Source organism: Simochromis diagramma, unplaced genomic scaffold, assembly GCF_900408965.1.
Source record: "Simochromis diagramma unplaced genomic scaffold, fSimDia1.1 OVJJ01000685.1, whole genome shotgun sequence".
NCBI lineage: Eukaryota > Metazoa > Chordata > Actinopteri > Cichliformes > Cichlidae > Simochromis > Simochromis diagramma.
In genome coordinates, this window is record NW_024387477.1 from 1,283,652 (window position 1) to 1,304,652 (window position 21,001).

General features: G+C 39.8%; 1 long non-coding RNA gene across 2 annotated transcripts; it reads left to right on the forward strand.

Moving 5' to 3' along the window:
* The first annotated feature begins 14,124 nt into the window (after positions 1-14,124).
* On the forward strand, positions 14,125-17,897 carry LOC120724395. Of its 2 annotated transcripts, XR_005693908.1 has the most exons (5): positions 14,125-14,164; positions 14,286-14,894; positions 15,269-15,421; positions 15,793-15,878; positions 16,476-17,897. It is a non-coding gene; the product is annotated as an uncharacterized LOC120724395 (long non-coding RNA). The 2 variants fall into 2 exon arrangements; XR_005693907.1 differs by lacking the exon at positions 14,125-14,164 and having other exon boundaries at positions 14,202-14,894; positions 16,476-17,895.
* Positions 17,898-21,001: the final 3,104 nt, after the last annotated feature.

Genomic DNA, 21,001 nt, shown 5'->3' on the forward strand with positions numbered 1-21,001 from the left:
TGGAGGGTACTGCCCCTTGTGGCTGTTCAACTTGTAGCCAAGCATCTCACTGATCACTGCTGCCGTATTGTAGATCAGCTTGTTAGTGTCGGTAATCGTGGTTGTAGGTATTGTCTGTAGTGCTGCATTAACATCATCTAGCAGACCTTCTGAGGGTACTTCACGTAATCTTGGTAACCGGCTACGGGGGATCCAGGTTTCAAGCTTGGCCATGATCCTATTTTTCAGGTCAGTTCCTCTCGCACTCAACGGTCCTTCTCCTATCGCACTTGGGGCTATGTACCCAATCTCGGGTGGGGGTGATGATATCTCCCCCCTGACCTGGCGTCCTGACTCGTCCTTGCCGTAGCATTTGTGTTGTACCTCGTCAATCTCTAGCTGTGAGAGCAGTCCCTTCTTTCGAATGTTGGAACACTGAGCTACTAGTTGTTTCGCCGTCATTGTGGATGTTGGGTATCGAAGAATCCATAGGTCCATCATCCTATTCATGTAGCCCCTTCCTACTTGCGTAGTGGGTTTATGATTGTGGACGCTTACTCCTGCTCTGTGGGGAAGAGTGTGTTTGATCATTTAACTGTTTGATTTTATGCCTTTTCTTTTCAATGGTTCTTCAAAGTTCTTTTGAATTGGCACCTAAATGCTATCCCCGCTTTCCTTTATATTTTCCACTGCGATCTTTGTAACTTATGATCATGATCAAATGCAGGATCAGGGTGCAGAGTTCACAAAAAGACTACAGACAAAGTCAGTGTCATTCTCAAAATATTTAGTAGATGCCTGTACCTGGGAAGACCTTGCTCAAAATAGAATGAACATGGAGAGATAAGGAGCCATAGATGTGCTCAGACAGGGAGCCAAAGTGAGAAGCAGGGAAGTATGAAGGACTCCAGCACCTTACATTAAAGGACCTCCACCACCATCCCGCGGGTGACCCTCATACACAGTCACAGATGATCAAATGAGTCTTTTATAATTTTTTTTATCTCAGTGTTCTCATACAGTAAGCTGGGTGTTAGCTCCCAGTGTGGTGTCAACACACCACATAACACTCCAGATTGCTGTTTGTGGATAATTATAGTTCTCTGTTGTATGCTCAAAAAAAATCATGACTTCTTTCAATGTAATTTCTGAGAGAACAGAAAACAGTGACGTTCCTGGATTGATCTGAAGTTATATTTCTTTGTGCTGTTTTATACCCACAAATACTATTGGAACAACTGTCAAACACATTTTTGACAGGACTATATTAAACTGTTAGAGCTCACTTTGTCCAAACTTTAAAGCAGATATAACATACTTGTGATTGCTTTGTGATTTTTTTAAATAAAAAAGTAGTTACTGTTGTGATGCCAGAGGTCTGTACATAGTCGAAGAGAAGTTGAAGTTCACAGACGCAGCAAAGCAACCTTGTGTCAAACAAAAAAACAGACTCAACCAGCTCATTTTGGTGCCCCTGCAAACAACTGGTTGTTGTATGTTGATACACATTGTTTCACATATTTATTCATCAACATGTGTGAAAGTATCTGAGAAACTGACATTTTATGTAAATGATGAGTAGGAGAGGTGAAGTCGGTCTACTGTCTGTTTTTCTTTGGTTGCGTGCGGTGCAGTTGGAGCTGGAACAGCCTGTTTCAGACATCGGCTGAACTGGCTGACCCACATAGAGTTTAAGATGATTAAAAGTACCAAGAGCCGATGTAGAAGAGGAAGAGTGTGTGTGTGTGTCCAGCTTTGCCTGCTTCTTTTTTAAAAATATTTTTTATTATTTGAGGTGTACTGTTTCTGTCTATTTTATGTTGTATTAATATCCATCCATCCACTTACCCAATTGTTATTGTTATTAGAAGGGGGGGTAAGCCAATCCCAGCTGTCGTAGGGTGAAAGGCAGTCTATCACAGGGCCGTGTGTAATTAGCAGCAATACTTTGATTTTGTTAATACAGAGGTGAAAGAGTATTTTGTCAAGGAGATTTGTCACTTTCTCACCTCTGTACATTACACTACTTCATTCAGATGCTCCCTTTACGTTTCTCCACAGTAGTCATATGCCTCCATCTCCAGTGTTGGGGAGTAACGGAATACATGTACCGCCGTTACGTATTTAAAATACAAAACATGAGTAACTGTATTCCGTTACAGTTACTGTTTAAAAAGGTGGTATTTAGAATACAGTTACTTTGTTGAAATAAATGGATTACACGGCGGTACTTTCCTATTTCATATTGTCGCGGGTCAGGACTGTTTGGGTTTTGTTTGACAGCTACGTTCTGTTGTTTCAGGCGGCAGCGTTACGGTTGCCATGGTTACAGGGTGACGCTCTCTCTCTCTCTGCCTGTTTCCTGGGTGAGAGAGCGCCTTTTTGTTGTTGTTGTTGTGCTAAGCTAATAGGCAGAATGCTACAGGTATAGCTCTAAAGAATGTAGCATCATAGGCAGTGTAGTCCGTGCTGCAGGGAGAATGGACTGCCATACACGTTATGTGTCTGTGAGCGAGGGAGGGAGAAAAAGGAAAAGTACGAGCTGTCATCGAGCAAAAACGGGAGCTGGAAGCATGTAAATATAATAATAACCACTGCAGCCAAGAAGAGTGCCTGAGGAGCCCAATTGTAAGTAAGCTATTAAGACTCGACTGTACACTGTGTTTGTGTTTTCCTCCGAAACAATAAGTTCCGTTGGAGCAGCCTTTCAACGCCTCTCTCTGTCTCCCGCTAGCAAAGTTGACCCAGACAACAAAGTAAAGCTAGTTTTCAGCTACGAGCCCGACACGGAACCGACGTATTAGCCAGAGGTCCCTTTACTACGGTTCGGAGCCGCGGACCTTCAGTAACAGCAATAAATCACATTCATGTAGTTGTAAACAGCATGATAATATATTAAGTAATCCGAAGTATTCAGAATACGTTACTCTCAATGAGCAGTGTTGGGGAGTAACGGAATACATGTACCGCCGTTACGTATTTAAAATACAAAATATGAGTAACTGTATTCCGTTACAGTTACCGTTTAAAAAGGTGGTATTTAGAATACAGTTACTTTGTTGGAATAAATGGATTACATGGCGGTACTTTCCTATTTCATATTGTCGCGGGTCAGGACTGTTTGGGTTTTGTTTGACAGCTACGTTCTGTTGTTTCAGGCGGCAGCGTTACGGTTGCCATGGTTACAGGGTAAATGGTAAATGGCCTGTATTTATATAGCGCTTTACTAGTCCCTAAGGACCCCAAAGCGCTTTACATATCCAGTCATCCACCCATTCACGCACACATTCACACACTGGTGATGGCAAGCTACATTGTAGCCACAGCCACCCTGGGGTGCACTGACAGAGGCGAGGCTGCCGGACACTGGCGCCACTGGGCCCTCTGACCACCACCAGTAGGCAACGGGTGAAGTGTCTTGCCCAAGAACACAACGACCGAGACTGTCCAAGCCGGGGCTCGAACCGGCAACCTTCCAATTACAAGGTGAACTCCCAACTCTTGAGCCACAATCAAAAGGGTGACGCTCTCTCTCTCTCTGCCTGTTTCCTGGGTGAGAGAGCGCCTTTTTGTTGTTGTTGTTGTGCTAAGCTAACAGGCAGAATGCTACAGGTATAGCTCTAAAGAATGTAGCATCATAGGCAGTGTAGTCCGTGCTGCAGGGAGAATGGACTGCCATACACGTTATGTGTCTGTGAGCGAGGGAGGGAGAAAAAGGAAAAGTACGAGCTGTCATCGAGCAAAAACGGGAGCTGGAAGCATGTAAATATAATAATAACCACTGCAGCCAAGAAGAGTGCCTGAGGAGCCCAATTGTAAGTAAGCTATTAAGACTCGACTGTACGCTGTGTTCGTGTTTTCCTCCGAAACAATAAGTTCCGTTGGAGCAGCCTTTCAACGCCTCTCTCTGTCTCTCGCTAACAAAGTTGACCCAGCTTTGTGAACCCAACACGGAACCCACCGTATTAGTCAGAGGTCCCTTTACTACGGTTCAGAGCCGCGGTGAGTAACAGTAATAAATCACAGCAATAGTACATTCACGTAGTTGTAAACAGCACATATTAAGTAATCCAAAGTATTCAGAATACGTTACTCTCATCGAGTAACGTAACGGAATACGTTACAGAATACATTTTGGGGCATGTATTCTGTAATCTGTAATGGAATACATTTTAAAAGTAACCTTCCCAACACTGTCAATGAGTAACGTAACGGAATACGTTACACAATACATTTTGGGGCATGTATTCTGTAATCTGTAGTGGAATACAATTTAAAAGTAACCTTCCCAACACTCTCCATCTCACCCTATCCCTATCATCCTGCGTGTCCTCCTTCACCACATCCACGAATTTTCTCTGTGGACAACTGCTTTCCATCTGTACATCGTATCAGCCAGCTCTCTCTATTATACACACCAGTCTCCTAACAACTCTTTTCCTTGTCTGTAGAAACAGTAGCACAGTTAACATCGGCACCCTGTTGGCCAACAGTGGCAGAAACTGTTGTTAACCTGGTCCCATACCATGTCCAGTATGGAAGTCTTATTCTTTACAATTCACATACTTGTTTTTGGCAAAGACTTTACAACGGACGCCCTTCTTGACACTACGCTCTCCATTTATCTGGGTTTAGAGCTAGTGCAAATAGAACACTAACAGGGGATATGAAATCAAATGTGAGGATGTGATTATGGCCATTTCTATACACAGTCCCCCCATTTTTCTCATTTCCTTCGGCGAGAGGAAAAGCAGCATTTGGTGATGTCCATGAGCTGGAGACCTGCCTAAGGTGCAATGACTTCCCTGCAAATATTAAAAACAGCCCTTATGTTTTCACAATTCACTTCACACTGGTCAAAAGCAGTTTTATTTACTGTAATAAAATCACTGCATTCACTTGGAAGAGAGAAGAAATATAAAAGTGAAACACAGTTCAAGAAGGTCTGAGTGGTAGGGAGGTCCAGTCTCCTTGAGGCTAAATCCAGACAATGACAATCTTCCCATATGGAAAAGAAATAGTAAAAACTTATAAGAGACTTGCATAAGATGTGGCCTACTTCATATAGTGAATTGTATAAGGCGTATATGATTTACTCATGAAAGTGGCCACTTTCTCATTACTTTCATATATTGTTTTAGTAAATATCCAAAACATACAAGTTTCATTTATATAATTCAATTTATAATTGATTTATATAATTTCATACAAGTTTCACACAAGACAGATACAAACTTTATAACATTTATATATATCTTTTCCATATGGAAAAGATATATATAAATCTTGTACGTGCTTTGTCTCTAGGGGCCACCATATATATTTATATATAAACATATATAAATAAAACCACCGTTTTTTTTACATTAGTAATTCGTTTTGTGCATAATTTTATATTGTTGTTAATAATAAATTAATTAAAGCAACAAAACAACCTGAAGAGCCGGTTCACTAAAAACAGCCAGAAATCCCATCACTACACTCTGCACTTTGAATACTCCGTTTGCCTGACAAACATCATCTATCAGATGTGGCATGCTTCTTATTTCTATAAAATACTACAAAGTGTAAGAGCCATTTGGACACAGATATGGCTGTTACAGTTACAAGCTGAGTCAGTCTTTGGTAGACTAGGCAGGTGAGGTTACAGCTCTGTGGCTGGTTGTCCAATGCTCCTACAGGGAGGCATATTTGGGAGTGCCGTGCTTCTTGTTTGGCAAATGAGCTGTAGTAGCCACACCCTGAACTGCAGGACGTGTGATGCTTTTGGGATCTTGTATCAATTTCCCAAAAGTTCTGAACTCCAGATACATAACATTTTTGCCAGCTATTGTATGTTTTTTTTTTTTTTTTACTATTTTTCCCAGCGCGCATTTGAGGTGTTTTCTTTCATTTCCAAAGGACAGAAACAAAGTACTGACCTGATACCAATACCAGCATTGCTATCAATACTATTGATATTTGTAGCAATTCGCGCACCTATTACTTTTTACTAAAAGAAAGACATTTTTAGAATTAATTTTTTTTCCTCCAAAAACTATCCATCTAGCCATCTCGGGAGAGGAGGTGCAGCTGCATCTTCTCCGGCTGGGTTCTGGCTGTTGATGGCCCCTTCTGTCCCCAAACTGTCTCTTCGGTTTATTGCCAGCTTTTGTTTGGCTCTTCTTCTTATCATTAAATATCTCCCCCCATTAGGCTCTATTTCCCGAGAAGCCAGAACAGCTATTCACCACATTGGTTTCCCTCCTTCCAAGCTGATTTAACATCATTTTGCCTTGGTGCCTTGTTTGCGCTGCAAAATATTCAGCGTTGGCAAGTCTGCACTTCCTACACAATGACATCAGTTTGTTCCTGGAAGGAAAGCAAAATCCCTCCAAATAATGCCTCTACATAACTTACTTGATATTGCTTTTGTATATAACAACATTCTCATGATATTAGTTGTTTTTTTTAAACATACACTTGTTAACAATTTTTATCTCACTATTTTTCTTGGGTTGGCCGTGCTTTTCTGCTATTTTGCTGTCTCATCTCCCATAGACATTCCTGTTTTGCATTTTGAAAAATGTTCTGGAGTAAACCTGCCACTCAGCCTATGTTCACTGGCACTGGCAGTTGGAAGGAGGCTGGGGTTAATGACTGGGCTTGTAGCCCAGCCGCACAGCACATAACTGTGGCGCTAAAGATTGAATGTTGTGTGCCATCTAACATTTAATCAAGACCATGTTTCCCCCTCATTCATTTTAGTTGCCCAGAGGCCAACATAACACCCCATATTAGCTTGAACACGGAATCATTAAAGAGTCACAACAGCATTCAGTAGTAATAGTTAATGTTACTCTGATTGCTCTCTGGTTACTTCAAGCGTAAAGAATAATAGGAATTTAGGAGGTTACATAAAATTTCTTTTTTCCTTGTAAAAATAAAAATTGTTAAAATTAATACTATATACTGGAGTCAAAATTAATCAAAGATGATGGGATTTTAAACATTTTATTAAAATAAAAGACAAAAAGAAAAACAAATGTGAAATGTGTACTACTGTCTATATTGCATTTATAGCTCTCTCCACAGGAACTCATACATAGTTGCAGTCAAATACTTGTTTTTTCATCAGTACTGTGGCAGACATCATATATTTCTTGGTTATGAAATATATTTTCCACAGTGTTGTGCGCTTTTACATAGCCTGGATGAAACAGCACAATATGAAAGGCTGGTACATCATATTGAAGATCTAATTTTAGAAGTTCATCTTAGGAAATGCATACGCTGTTTTCTCAAATAAAAACCTGTAGATAAATCATGAGTCATCATTAAACGGTGAGGGTGGCACAGTGCACAAAAAAGGATCACACTGTGACATTACTCATCAGGTTCTAAACTAGTATTTTATTATTCTGTAGTTATTCATTTATAAAACCTTACATACTAATCATCGTCTGGGCCTTCAAAGTATGGTCTGAGTCCATTTTGAACAAGAATTCCCTCATAACATACAATTACATCTGAAATTAATAAATGGATGATTAATGCTTAATTCCATTTACAGTGTGTAAGATTTTCACCACTAGATGTCAGTAGATTGCACTTTGGCTTTCTGACCTCTCCAATTCGAGTGCATAATCGTAGCATTGGTGACCCTGCGGTACATGTTTTAGTCAGCCATGAGAGATCAAAAACATTAAATTTAGACTGTCTATAGATTTATGCCTAAATTCGTGGCGTGTTTCTGCTATACAGGGAGTGCAGAATTATTAGGCAAGTTGTATTTTTGAGGAATAATTTTATTATTGAACAACAACCATGTTCTCAATGAACCCAAAAAACTCATTAATATCAAAGCTGAATGTTTTTGGAAGTAGTTTTTAGTTTTAGCTATTTTAGGGGGATATCTGTGTGTGCAGGTGACTATTACTGTGCATAATTATTAGGCAACTTGCAAAAAACGAATATATACCCATTTCAATTATTTATTTTTACCAGTGAAACCAATATAACATCTCCACATTCACAAATATACATTTCTGACATTCAAAAACAAAACAAAAACAAATCAGCGACCAATATAGCCACCTTTCTTTGCAAGGACACTCAAAAGCCTGCCATCCATGGATTCTGTCAGTGTTTTGATCTGTTCACCATCAACATTGCATGCAGCAGCAACCACAGCCTCCCAGACACTGTTCAGAGAGGTGTACTGTTTTCCCTCCTTGTAAATCTCACATTTGATGATGGACCACAGGTTCTCAATGGGGTTCAGATCAGGTGAACAAGGTGGCCATGTCATTAGTTTTTCTTCTTTTATACCCTTTCTTGCCAGCCACGCTGTGGAGTACTTTGACGTGTGTGATGGAGCATTGTCCTGCATGAAAATCATGTTTTTCTTGAAGGATGCAGACTTCTTCCTGTACCACTGCTTGAAGAAGGTGTCTTCCAGAAACTGGCAGTAGGACTGGGAGTTGAGCTTGACTCCATCCTCAACCCGAAAAGGCCCCACAAGCTCATCTTTGATGATACCAGCCCAAACCAGTACTCCACCTCCACCTTGCTGGCGTCTGAGTCGGACTGGAGCTCTCTGCCCTTTACCAATCCAGCCACAGGCCCATCCATCTGGCCCATCAAGACTCACTCTCATTTCATCAGTCCATAAAACCTTAGAAAAATCAGTCTTGAGATATTTCTTGGCCCAGTCTTGACGTTTCAGCTTGTGTGTCTTGTTCAGTGGTGGTCGTCTTTCAGCCTTTCTTACCTTGGCCATGTCTCTGAGTATTGCACACCTTGTGCATTTGGGCACTCCAGTGATGTTGCAGCTCTGAAATATGGCCAAACTGGTGGCAAGTGGCATCTTGGCAGCTGCACGCTTGACTTTTCTCAGTTCATGGGCAGTTATTTTGCGCCTTGGTTTTTTCCACACGCTTCTTGCGAGCCCTGTTGACTATTTTGAATGAAACGCTTGATTGTTCGATGATCACGCTTCAGGAGCTTTGCAATTTTGAGACTGCTGCATCCCTCTGCAAGATATCTCACTGTTTTTGACTTTTCTGAGCCTGTCAAGTCCTTCTTTTGACCCATTTTGCCAAAGGAAAGGATGTTGCCTAATAATTATGCACACCTGATATAGGGTGTTGATGTCATTAGACCACACCCCTTCTCATTACAGAGATGCACATCACCTAATATGCTTAATTGGTAGTAGGCTTTCGAGCCTATACAGCTTGGAGTAAAACAACATGCATGAAGAGGATGATGTGGACAAAATACTCATTTGCCTAATAATTCTGCACTCCCTGTAGTCTGGATGGACCCGCTTTCTGTCCACAGTTTACCTCAGCTGTCAATTCCGACAAGCTTTAGAAGCGTCCATCTTTATTTACTCCTGAAGATGCTTTATAACTTTGACTCACTGACAAGTGTCGTACGTCTTTCACAGAGAAGCTCACTTCTGACTGATGACAGCAATACTGAGGTGAGTTGTTGAGGATATGCTGAACTTTTTTGATGCTGTTAGCCAGTGTTAGCTGCTGCAGTGGAGTTTGTGAAACTACCTTTGACGTGGAGGAAACTTGATACTCTGATTCTTAGTGAATAAACTTATACAATGTGAGAATGTAATGAAACTGTTTATCAGAGGGAACATGTGATTTATAGGACCAGTGTTGGGACCAGTGTCGGTCAAGTTATCAGTAACTAATTACTGATTACTTCCCCCAAAAAGTAATCCCGTTACTTTACTGATTACTTATTTTCAAAAGTAATTAATTACTTAGTTACTTAGTTACTCTTTAAAAACATGATTTACAACCTGAATAGGTGATAAAGCGATAGATCTGTCAGCCCAATTCTATTTTTTCTACATAATCCACCATACAAAATGTAATCAAATGGAAAAGTCTCTTTTTAAAACTTGTTTTATTAGTTTTGATCTTTTAACTTTATGCATCAAGCAAAAATTAAATTATATGCAACATTCTCTGACTGGAAGAAATTTGTTTAATATTTAAACCTATTTTCTGCACATTCCAGAACATAAATTTTTTCTTTTTTTATGTTAACACTCAGTCTTTCAAATAGATGCAAGTAAAACACAGCAGAAAATAAATAAAGATTAGCGGTCCTTTTGCTCTATTTTCACCTGTAAAGCAGGAGTGGGGTAGGTGGAGGTTTACCCTGGTGCAGGTGTGCCGCAGGGGTCAGTGGAAGAATCCGCGAGTTTCTCTGTGAGTTTACCCATTACGTCGTAGCGCACTCGGTACTTGTTTGGAAGTTACGGGGTTTTTTTCTGCTGTAAAAAGAAGTTTTCTTCCCACGCACAACGGACACAATGTTTTTGTCACTTTTTATGGAATCAAACTCAAAGTAAGGTCAGTACTTCCATGCTTTAAACACTGCACGCTCATACTCTCTCCCGCACTCGATATACAGTGGGGCAAAAAAGTATTTAGTCAGCCACCGATTGTGCAAGTTCCCCCACCTAAAATGATGACAGAGGTCAGTAATTTGCACCAGAGGTACACTTCAACTGTGAGAGACAGAATGTGAAAAAAAAAAATCCATGAATCCACATGGTAGGATTTGTAAAGAATTTATTCGTAAATTAGGGTGGAAAATAAGTATTTGGTCAATAACAAAAATACAACTCATTACTTTGTAACATAACCTTTGTTGGCAATAACAGAGGTCAAACGTTTACTATAGGTCTTTACCAGGTTTGCACACACAGTAGCTGGTATTTTGGCCCATTCCTCCATGCAGATCTTCTCGAGAGCAGTGATGTTTTGGGGCTGTCGCCGAGCAACACGGACTTTCAACTCCCGCCACAGATTTTCTATGGGGTTGAGGTCTGGAGACTGGCTAGGCCACTCCAGGACTTTCAAATGCTTCTTACGGAGCCACTCCTTTGTTGCCCGGGCGGTGTGTTTTGGATCATTGTCATGTTGGAAGACCCAGCTTAGTTTCATCTTCAAAGTTCTCACTGATGGAAGGAGGTTTTGGCTCAAAATCTCACGATACATGGCCCCATTCATTCTGTCCTTAACACGGATCAGTCGTCCTGTCCCCTTGGCAGAAAAACAGCCCCATAGCATGATGTTTCCACCCCCATGCTTCACAGTAGGTATGGTGTTCTTGGGATGCAACTCAGTATTCTTCTTCCTCCAAACACGACGAGTTGAGTTTATACCAAAAAGTTCTACTTTGGTTTCATCTGACCACATGACATTCTCCCAATCCTCTGCTGTATCATCCATGTGCTCTCTGGCAAACTTCAGACGGGCCTGGACATGCACTGGCTTCAGCAGCGGAACACGTCTGGCACTGCGGGATTTGATTCCCTGCCGTTGTAGTGTGTTACTGATGGTGACCTTTGTTACTTTGGTCCCAGCTCTCTGCAGGTCATTCACCAGGTCCCCCCATGTGGTTCTGGGATCTTTGCTCACCGTTCTCATGATCATTTTGACCCCACGGGATGAGATCTTGCGTGGAGCCCCAGATCGAGGGAGATTATCAGTGGTCTTGTATGTCTTCCATTTTCTGATGATTGCTCCCACAGTTGATTTTTTCACACCAAGCTGCTTGCCTATTGTAGATTCACTCTTCCCAGTCTGGTGCAGGTCTACAATACTTTTCCTGGTGTCCTTCGAAAGCTCTTTGGTCTTGGCCATGGCGGAGTTTGGAGTCTGACTGTTTGAGGCTGTGGACAGGTGTCTTTTATACAGATGATGAGTTCAAACAGGTGCCATTCATACAGGCAACGAGTGGGGGACAGAAAAGCTTCTTACAGAAGACGTTACAGGTCTGTGAGAGCCAGAGATTTTCCTTGTTTGAGGTGACCAAATACTCATTTTCCACCCTAATTTACGAATAAATTCTTTACAAATCCTACCATGTGAATTCATGGATTTTTTTTTTCACATTCTGTCTCTCACAGTTGAAGTGTACCTCTGGTGCAAATTACTGACCTCTGTCATCATTTTAAGTGGGGGAACTTGCACAATCGGTGGCTGACTAAATACTTTTTTGCCCCACTGTATGATCCATTGTTGATCTGCACACAGCGTTACTGGGCAGTAACGCGTTACAAGTAACGCGCTTGTGCTTGCTGCTACTACTGCACATTCACCCAATGTATGTATGTTTCTATATATATATATTAGGGGTGCAACGATACACAAAATTCACGGTTCGGTTCGGTTCGATACTTTGGTGTCACGGTTCGATATTTTTTCGATACAAAAAAAATGTTCATGCCTTTTTAATTTGTCATTTATTAAAATTATAAATATATATTTTAACTCAAAAGTACAGTTTTTTAAATTTAACCCTAACCCTTGTGCGTGTTTTTTATTTTGACAGCGAATGCGCACCTGCGGACCACTTATGTGCAGCCCTGGTTATTTAGCTCGTCATATTGCAGCCACAGAAATTCTTTTGTCCATGAAACCATAAAGCTGCACTTTCTTTTTGCCTTATAGTCTGATTTGTCATAACTTCTCCGTTTTGTGGTAAGCTTTTCTTTGGCTGTCACTTCTTCACCCTGACCTGTCTTATTTGGCTCAGCAGAACTAAAATATATATCTTTCTGTGAAGGTTCTCAGTCATCCAGGTCATCGTAGTCAAATATATATCCTGCTGCTTTTACACACGCACTCACATAAGCTCAGCGATTCTCTGCGCGATCAACCTCTCACATGTTTAAGCTTGCTGCGGGAGATTTCACTTGTCATGTTTGCATAGTAAGCTAACAATTAATAAGACGATGTCAGAGGAATTGGTGCACAAATTATCATCACTCACAGATCAGTGCTGTCGCTCTCTATACACAGTTCGCGCAATTGCAAAGTGAAAGCAAAAAAACAAGCGCAAATTCAAACGCGATTGCAATATGTCACATATTGACAGTGGCTCACCGATGCCAATGACATAATTACCCAGCTACATTTCTGAAAGAATGCAAAAGCATTGACATATATTTTTCCTTCCTACAATAGCCCGACGGGCAGGGCAGAGATAGATTTTGGTAAACCGACTGAAAAAAATCGCTAGCCCCGGGACGTCGGGCTAGCGATATTGCGAGCCCTGTATCTGATTGAGAAATCACTCATCTTTGGAAAAGAGAGTTTATTACAGAGAAATGTCTCTTTCCAAAATAAAAGCTATACTATCCGCTTCTTCTGGGCTATATTCTCAGCAGCATATTAAACATATAAGGAGAATCATGTGCTAACAGCTGTCTAAATGACTCGGCTAAAGTTAGTAGCATGCTTGCTTGTTTTTTTTCTGCTTCCACTTGTCTTTGCACTAGGATGATGTCGGCGTAAATGTGCAGTCATATTCGTTGTGTTCCCACTAGTGCTTTCAGGTTAATCTCGTTGAAATGACCTTAACGCCACAACACGGCAAATCTCCGTTAACGAGCTACCGCCGATCGCCCCGTGCATGGGGCTAGACGGCCAACACGTTAACGAGCTAACTGCGCTAACACACTAGTTCCCACCCATGTAATTGAGCATTGCGTGGCACATCCAACATACTGTTTTACTTTAGTCCATGACTCGCTTACCTTCAGGGTCATACATCACATGAAAACCAAAATAATTCCAAACGCCAGATCTGAATGAGGGTGGGGGAGGTCCATGTTACAAGGAGAGCTTAACTTCTGTCTCGCTAGCTTGCCCTGCGCTCTTCCTTCTGACGATGCTGTCTGTGTTGAGCGCTCAGTGAATCTGCGGTCGACTACTCCGTCTAGGCTGCACTGTCGAGCCTAGGCGGAGTAGTCGAACGCAGATTCACTGAGCGCTCAACACAGACAGCATGGTCAGAAGGAAAGTTGATAAAATAAATTACAAATTTTGTATTGTTCGATACATATGCGTACCGAACCGAAAGCACTGTATCGAACGGTTCAATATCGATACGAATATCGTTGCACCCCTAAAATATATATATATATATATATATATATATATACACACACACATCCTCTACCCCCCCCCCATTTTTGCACATGTCGAGGAGCATGTAGGGCTACATTTCACTGGGTGTTATACTTGTATAACTATGCATGTGACAAATAAAGGAAGTGAAAAATATGATATCCTTGACTTTCCGTGTTGTGTCCTTCCTCGTTTCCCCTCAGATATTTTCCTTCACTGAAAAAAAGGGACTGGCCATCTCTTGGATTTATGTAAGCGTCTTGCATGTATTTAACACAATTACCTCATGTTTTAAAGATAAATGTAACTATATAGTGTAAAAACTACATGATATGCAGAAAGGGTGTATTAAATTGTTCATATCATGTTCAGGTGAAGTAAGTCAATAAGATAGCAACGTTAAATCTCGTGAAACCACGCGTGATTTCATCTCGCGGGCTTTCGATCGTGGTTCAAAAAGGCATCCATCTCAGTCAAGTCGAGCAGCCAACTCTACGTTTTTGGTATGTCTTGATTTTTTGAATTAATATTTACCATATTTCAGCCAAATGTAGTTAAACGTCTAGAGTGTCGCCTTGTAACATGCTAAAAAAGAGCCGTTAGCTTATTTGCTGTTTTATCTGTTGTCAAAGAATTGGTGCTTTTTCATTTGAATTTGTCTTTGGCACAAGAGCCGTAATATCACATTAAACCTAATTATGAGGCACTCATAACATAATTTGGTTTTCTGTGTAAATAGATTTGCCAACTGACTCTTCAGTTACATTGTGTATTTACTGCACCGTGGTGTTAGTGAGATTTTGAACATTGAACAGCTTTAGCTAATATCATTAGCGGCATTATGCTAGCTTACATCCCTACCCCTCCTGCCCTCACCTGCTGTCCTTTTGTTTTTGTTTTTTTTGCTGCACATTGAGAGATGACCTCTATTCTGCATTTCACCAGGAGTCAGCTGATGGATTGTGGGTTCAAGGTGTTATGGTAAGAAAGTATATTCTATTTTCGCTTAAGGTTTCTGTAACTTAATTATAATAGGTTTTGTATAATTATTAGGTGCATGCATACACAAATAGACCACCCTGTTAATACAACTGAGAAATCCAAAATCTGCCATAGGTTTAACTTATACCTGTATGTATTGTCAGAAAGATGATTACTGGACTCACATTAATGCACACTTGAACTAAAATGAGGTTGTAACTTGTGGGTTCTTGGGTTGCAAATCAGAAAACAAACATCTTTGGATTTTTTTAATCCCATAAGATCTGGAAACACAGTTTTTATTCAACAAAACATTACTGATTAACCAAGCACAGTGCCTGCTGTTATTTCAAAATAAATTTATGTCATTTTAGATAAAATGCAGCATTCCAGTGCATCCCAACCATGCCTTTACAGTTAAGGTTTCTGACGGAGCTGAGTTTCTCTCTGACAGTCTGCTGAAAGTGTTTGCAAAGTGATCGGGGGAACAGGACACAAAGCTAAAGGATGTAGCTGCCATGATGACAGTAAGAACTTTAAAATTCTTTAACTACAAAGTGTATATGTATTGCATTAGGTCAGTAAAAGATTTTTATGCGGCATCCATTGAAACAGTCAACTATTACCTGTGAGTACTGATTCCACTGAAAGGATGCCATAATTTTCGTCATGCATTTACTGGCCCACTGAGAAAAATTAATCTTTTTTTAAAAATATATGTTCTGGAAACTATATATCCATAAAGTTGATGTCAAACAGGAATTTTTGATATTGCTTTGTAGATGCTGGTGTTGCATGTTGACTGGTTTAAAAAGTCAAGAGTTTTTGTCTGGGATCATTTTCTTCTGTGCTACTGAAAAGTTCACAAATCTTTGTTTTCTTTGTTATAATACTCAAGGATGACATTAATGCTTGAAGTCCCTCATCAAAGTGCTCCGCATCTGTGTGAAAGACAATTGCAACATCTTGGTGCAGGAGTTCATGGTGAGTGTTTTATGAGTAGATTGTGGCTTTGCAACATTTAAATATGCATTTAGTTATCCACTTGATCCTCATTGGACTGGTTAGGACCAGTAGTCCTCTTTAATAATTTGAAGTTCACATGAGGCCTGGTAGTGAACTCGGCCGCCGGCCCTTAAGGCCCCACCCCAACCCCTGTATTAGGGGTCACATCAGTGTGAAAAAACTTTAAATTTGTCATTCTAGTGAACAAAGGAAAATCCCACCAATATTTACATTAGCTTTTGTTTGAAAAAAAAAAAAAGACCAACTGACCAACAGCTAACCAAATTGTGGGGAAAGTCTAAATTCTAACATCTTCTGAGTGACATAACCTGGATTTCTGATGGGCCGGTGTCTTTCTAACAAAAACTAATGTAAAGAATTTGAAATTATTATGTTTTCACTCTGTCTTAGAAACTCTGTTAGACCATGAATGGCAGCATGGCAGGTAACTCTTTGGCTATAGCTATTTACTATGTTGCTTGCATTGGTTTAAATTACTCTAACATTAGAACTGGTAGATTCAAAAGAGATGAGTTTAAAAAGGAATCTTAAAAAAAATGTTTTGTGTTTAACCAGGACTTGACTGAGGCCACTGCACAGATTGAGAAAACCACAATGAACATCTGTCTCCAGAGGATGCACCAGGCAATGACTTTTCTGATGTTGGCATCATCATCGAGGGTATAGTAGTTCTTCAAGATCTGGATAACGTGACCTTTGCAGTAGCCATGCTGTTTGGACCTTTTTTATTCCTTCAACATGAGTTACCCATCACAGCTCTGCTACACTTTTGAGGTGATTCAAAGGGTGGTAATGGAGTTGGATGCAACTCAGCTCTCAAGAAAAGCTCACAACTAAGACAAAACTGCTCCTGCAAGGAAAGCTCACGGTTATGCATGCAAGGTGATCAGCTCTAGGTGAGAGTACATTTAAATCTCACACTTGTTCTGCTGCATTTTTGAAGCTCAATTCCAGGAACAGATCACAGGGTTCATTTTTATATGCTCTGCAACTGCCATGAGGACAAGCCGTTTTTTTGTTCTTGTTTGTTTTTCCTTTTGCTCTGTACAAGTTCTCTGTTTGGCATCATTTTTAAATTTCTCTTTGTATTTTTTCTTTCTTTTACTAGTGAAGAGATGTAGCATGAACAGTTATACAGTCTAAATATCCCATATGAGTCGTGTGAAATGGTATTTTCAGTTTCATTCAGTTGAAGTAAAGAACGTTGAATATTTCTAAGTGTGCTGTTTTGAACCAAGATGTCACAGTATGATCAGTGCTGTAATTTTTTGACAGTCACTGTATCAATGTTATTTTTGCGTCTCTTGAATAAAGGTTTTGACCTGCAAGTGCTAATTTCTTTAGTTATTGGGGTAAAATGGGTAATGTTAATAGGAAGGTGTTTGCCAATTCAGTAACCTAATTTAATGTTAATGGAAACTAACATTATCTCAAATTGTTTAGTTATAATTGTTGTTTAACTGAATCTTGACGTTAGAGGCCTTAAATAGAATGTTTTGTATTGTTCTTTCCCAACATTTTTCAAAAGAAAGAGTCTAATTTCTTTGCTGTGATTGATTCCAGAGAACACGGAAGAACTGACATTATTTAACTGTTGATTTATATAGATTCAGTGGAGGAGTAATGTCAGTTTAATTCTTTACCTACTGTCAATGCAGTGAAATTAGACATTTTGTTTTGAAAGGTTACTGGTGGATGCCAGCAACCATCTTGGAAGAGAACAATACAATCTATTATAAGGCCTCCATTTGAAAATTGTGTATTTGATACTAGAATATAATAGCAAAATGTAATTTGAAGATAACATGTAGTATTTAAGTGACCAAGTAGTATTGGGTAAAAGTTATTGAATGGTGTTGGGATAAAGTGAAAAAATTATGAAGGATTAAAATATTCCAAGAGCTCAAATTACTTCATCAAAACATGTTTAAGTCACATTTAATCAATACAAATTGCACAGGTTTATTGAACATGAATAAATTGTGTTAATTTAACTCAATTGTTTAAGTTGCTGCCGAAGCAAAACATCTGTGTGCAACAAATGTCCACCATTGAATTAAGTAAATCCAACAACATATTTTTTTCAGTGTTCTCTCTTCCTTTCTTTCACTGCTCCTCTCCTTCTTTTCCAATTAGCTGTATTTTTAAACCTTTATTTAAACCGGAGAAAATTAGTTCACATATTAGACGTTCATAAATTAGTGTCTACCGCGCTGATAGAGGAATGGAGAGAGAGCAGGGATTGTACAAACCTTTACCTTAGAATGTGAAATAGGAAAACAGAAGAAATGAGGATGAGCCAAGAGTTTCTGTAAAATGGAGAAAAGTGAAAAAGTAAATGAGACCAATCGTGAATCAGCAGCTGGCCTCTGCAAATCTCAGCTCCTCCCATCTGTCTCCTAAGTGATAATTATGTCTGTCTGTGCACCGCTGTATCTGCTCATTTTCTTTCCATCCTCCACTCCCGCTCCTTCACCAAACCTCTTAACAATGATTATCTATCACTTAACCTGTCCTTCTTGTTGTCTCTTAAGCTTTTTTCTTACATTCCATCTTCAGTCCCTCAGTTTTCCACCATGTGTCTACTGCCTGTGTCCCTGCTGATTGAGCCAAAGAAGAAGAAGCAATTCTGAGCTCTTTGTGCTTCCCTGCAAGCTACAATGGAACTTTAACCTGTTGTCTTTGTTTAAGCTCAGATTTGGGTGTAAGAAGGATGCCATCAACATGTATTTTCTGTCCCCGGGTTTTCTACAACATCTGGGTCCAAGTTGCACAATGAAAACTGAGCCCCGAAAGTTTGTGAAGTCAGACAAAAACTTCTTGTTACACTTGCTGCTGTATAAATTGGTCTGACAGGAGATCTCCTATCTACTCAGCTCCAGATCTACAAGTGTTATAGTGTGGAAAAAATAATGGGAAAGTATATTTTTAAAATGACTTGATTTGGTTATTTCTATATCACTGAATATATAGTACAAAGAAAAGTAAAGGTTGAAGAATAAGTGGAGAATCTAAGGAACACAAAAAACACAAGGCTTTGTCTGCAAAATAAACTATAGCAGCAATGACATAAACAGTTATTAACATGAACAATTAGGGGTTTGCACATTTGCACAGAGCACCGCACCATGCAGAATATTGTGTATGTTTTATTGTTTGTGATTAATTAATGGGGGTTTCTCACTTAATCTCTGGCTCTCTTCCACAGAGTGTCTTTTATCCTCCCTCCCTCCTTTCACCTTAAATCTTTCATATGTAAAAAAGCAGCTTTTTCCTTCCCACTGTCACCAAGTGCTTCCTCACAGGGGGGTCGTCTGATTGTTGGGTTTACCTCACAATACAAAACACCTCCAGGTGACTGTCATTGTGATGTAGTGCAATACAAATAAAATTTAATTGAAAAACAAAACAAGCTTATATTTTTAACCTAAACCATAATATTAAAAGTATAAATTGCTATAAATGGATTGCAAAGCTGTTTAAAGTCCAGCAAGCAGCAGTTAGTGACTGCAGCCAGCTGTGATGCATGTAACCATGAGAGTGTTAAACTAGGAATGATGAGCCATGTGCTCACTTTCCCTTTTTGGTTTTAGTCAATAGCTCTCGTTGTCGGGGATCTTCACTCATGCAGTAAATGGCTGAATTATTATAGTACCTCCTTTTGCCCACTTTAGATTTAATCACTGGGAGAACATGTTGCATTAGCATTTTGCATTTGTAAAATCCGCCTTTCTGTCATTGTTCTGTTATTTTATTTGTACATTATCCTACTGGAAGGGGGGAGTGGTTGCTATGGCAGCAGAGATGGAAAGGCAAGAATTTTTACTCTTGGCATGAACAGATTTTACAAGACATGGTGATATTATAAATTTTATTTATAGCACATTGCAGTACTGTACTGTGGAATTCAGCGTGATTTAAAAGCTTAAACCTTGTATGAGGTTACAGACTCTGTGTACTTCAGCTAATGCAGGTGACTGGAGCCGTTTCAACTTTGGTTTGAGGCTCTGGAAGATCATTTCTAGTTTTTCAGGCCTGAATAACAGCAGGTGTGAAAGAGGAAAACCATATAAGACAAATGGACAGTATACCTATTACATGCACGCTTTCCCTTATTTTCATATGAGTGGTCAGGTGAAGGAACAGTGATGAAGAGTGTCGGGGGTCACTACTTAAGTAATCTGTTATGCTGCTCATTGCATTACTTCCTCTTTACACTCTAAAATGACCTGAAAGACATTGTCACAGATTAAAAATGTAAACCACAGTCCCACACACCAGCAAAATTTCCCAAAGTTCCAGAAGTTGGGATTGGATGCACTGCACATGCTTGCAAAGAGTTCTGTTAGCACTATAATGTGGTTGTTTCTGTCCTGGATGTAGTTTCCCCTTTATCATCACACTCTTGTTCTTTTGTGGAATTAAAATGAAAGCAGTGTCTATATCTCCACTCCTCAGTCCTTCTGCACAAACTGACATCAGCTCAGTTCAATCGAGCTTCTGTGGGATGTGCTGCACAACCAAGTTAAATCCACCTTGCAACTTACAGGATCTTAAAGGATCTGTTACTAATGGTGCCAGATACCACAGCACAGCTTCAGTGGAGTCCATGCCTGGACGGATCAGGGCTGTTCTGTTAGCTCAAAGTGGACCAACACTAAATCATGCAGGTGGTCATAATGTTATGCCTGATCTGTGTGTATATATACACACACACATAACTGAAACAGCTTATTTTAGAAAGTGGTTAAAGAGAAGTGCAGCACCGAGGTCCGGTATAAGAGAACTGAGCTGTGAATCATGCAAAGCTACTTTAGTGTCCAAAAATAAAAATAAGGATCTGAAAATGAGCAATAATAGGCGCCCTTTTATAAAAGCCACACTTATTTTGGAGTCATTTTTTGTCTGCCAGTGTTCAAAAAGAGTAACATTATCTTGATAGCGTATTTTAAAATGCACGACTGTTGTCACAGTTGTATTCATACTTTGTGAACATTGATACGGCCTTTAATCTGTGATCTACAGTGTTATGATATTCTTTGCTGACAGTTACAGTTTCATCGCTTGTTTCATAAAGCTTC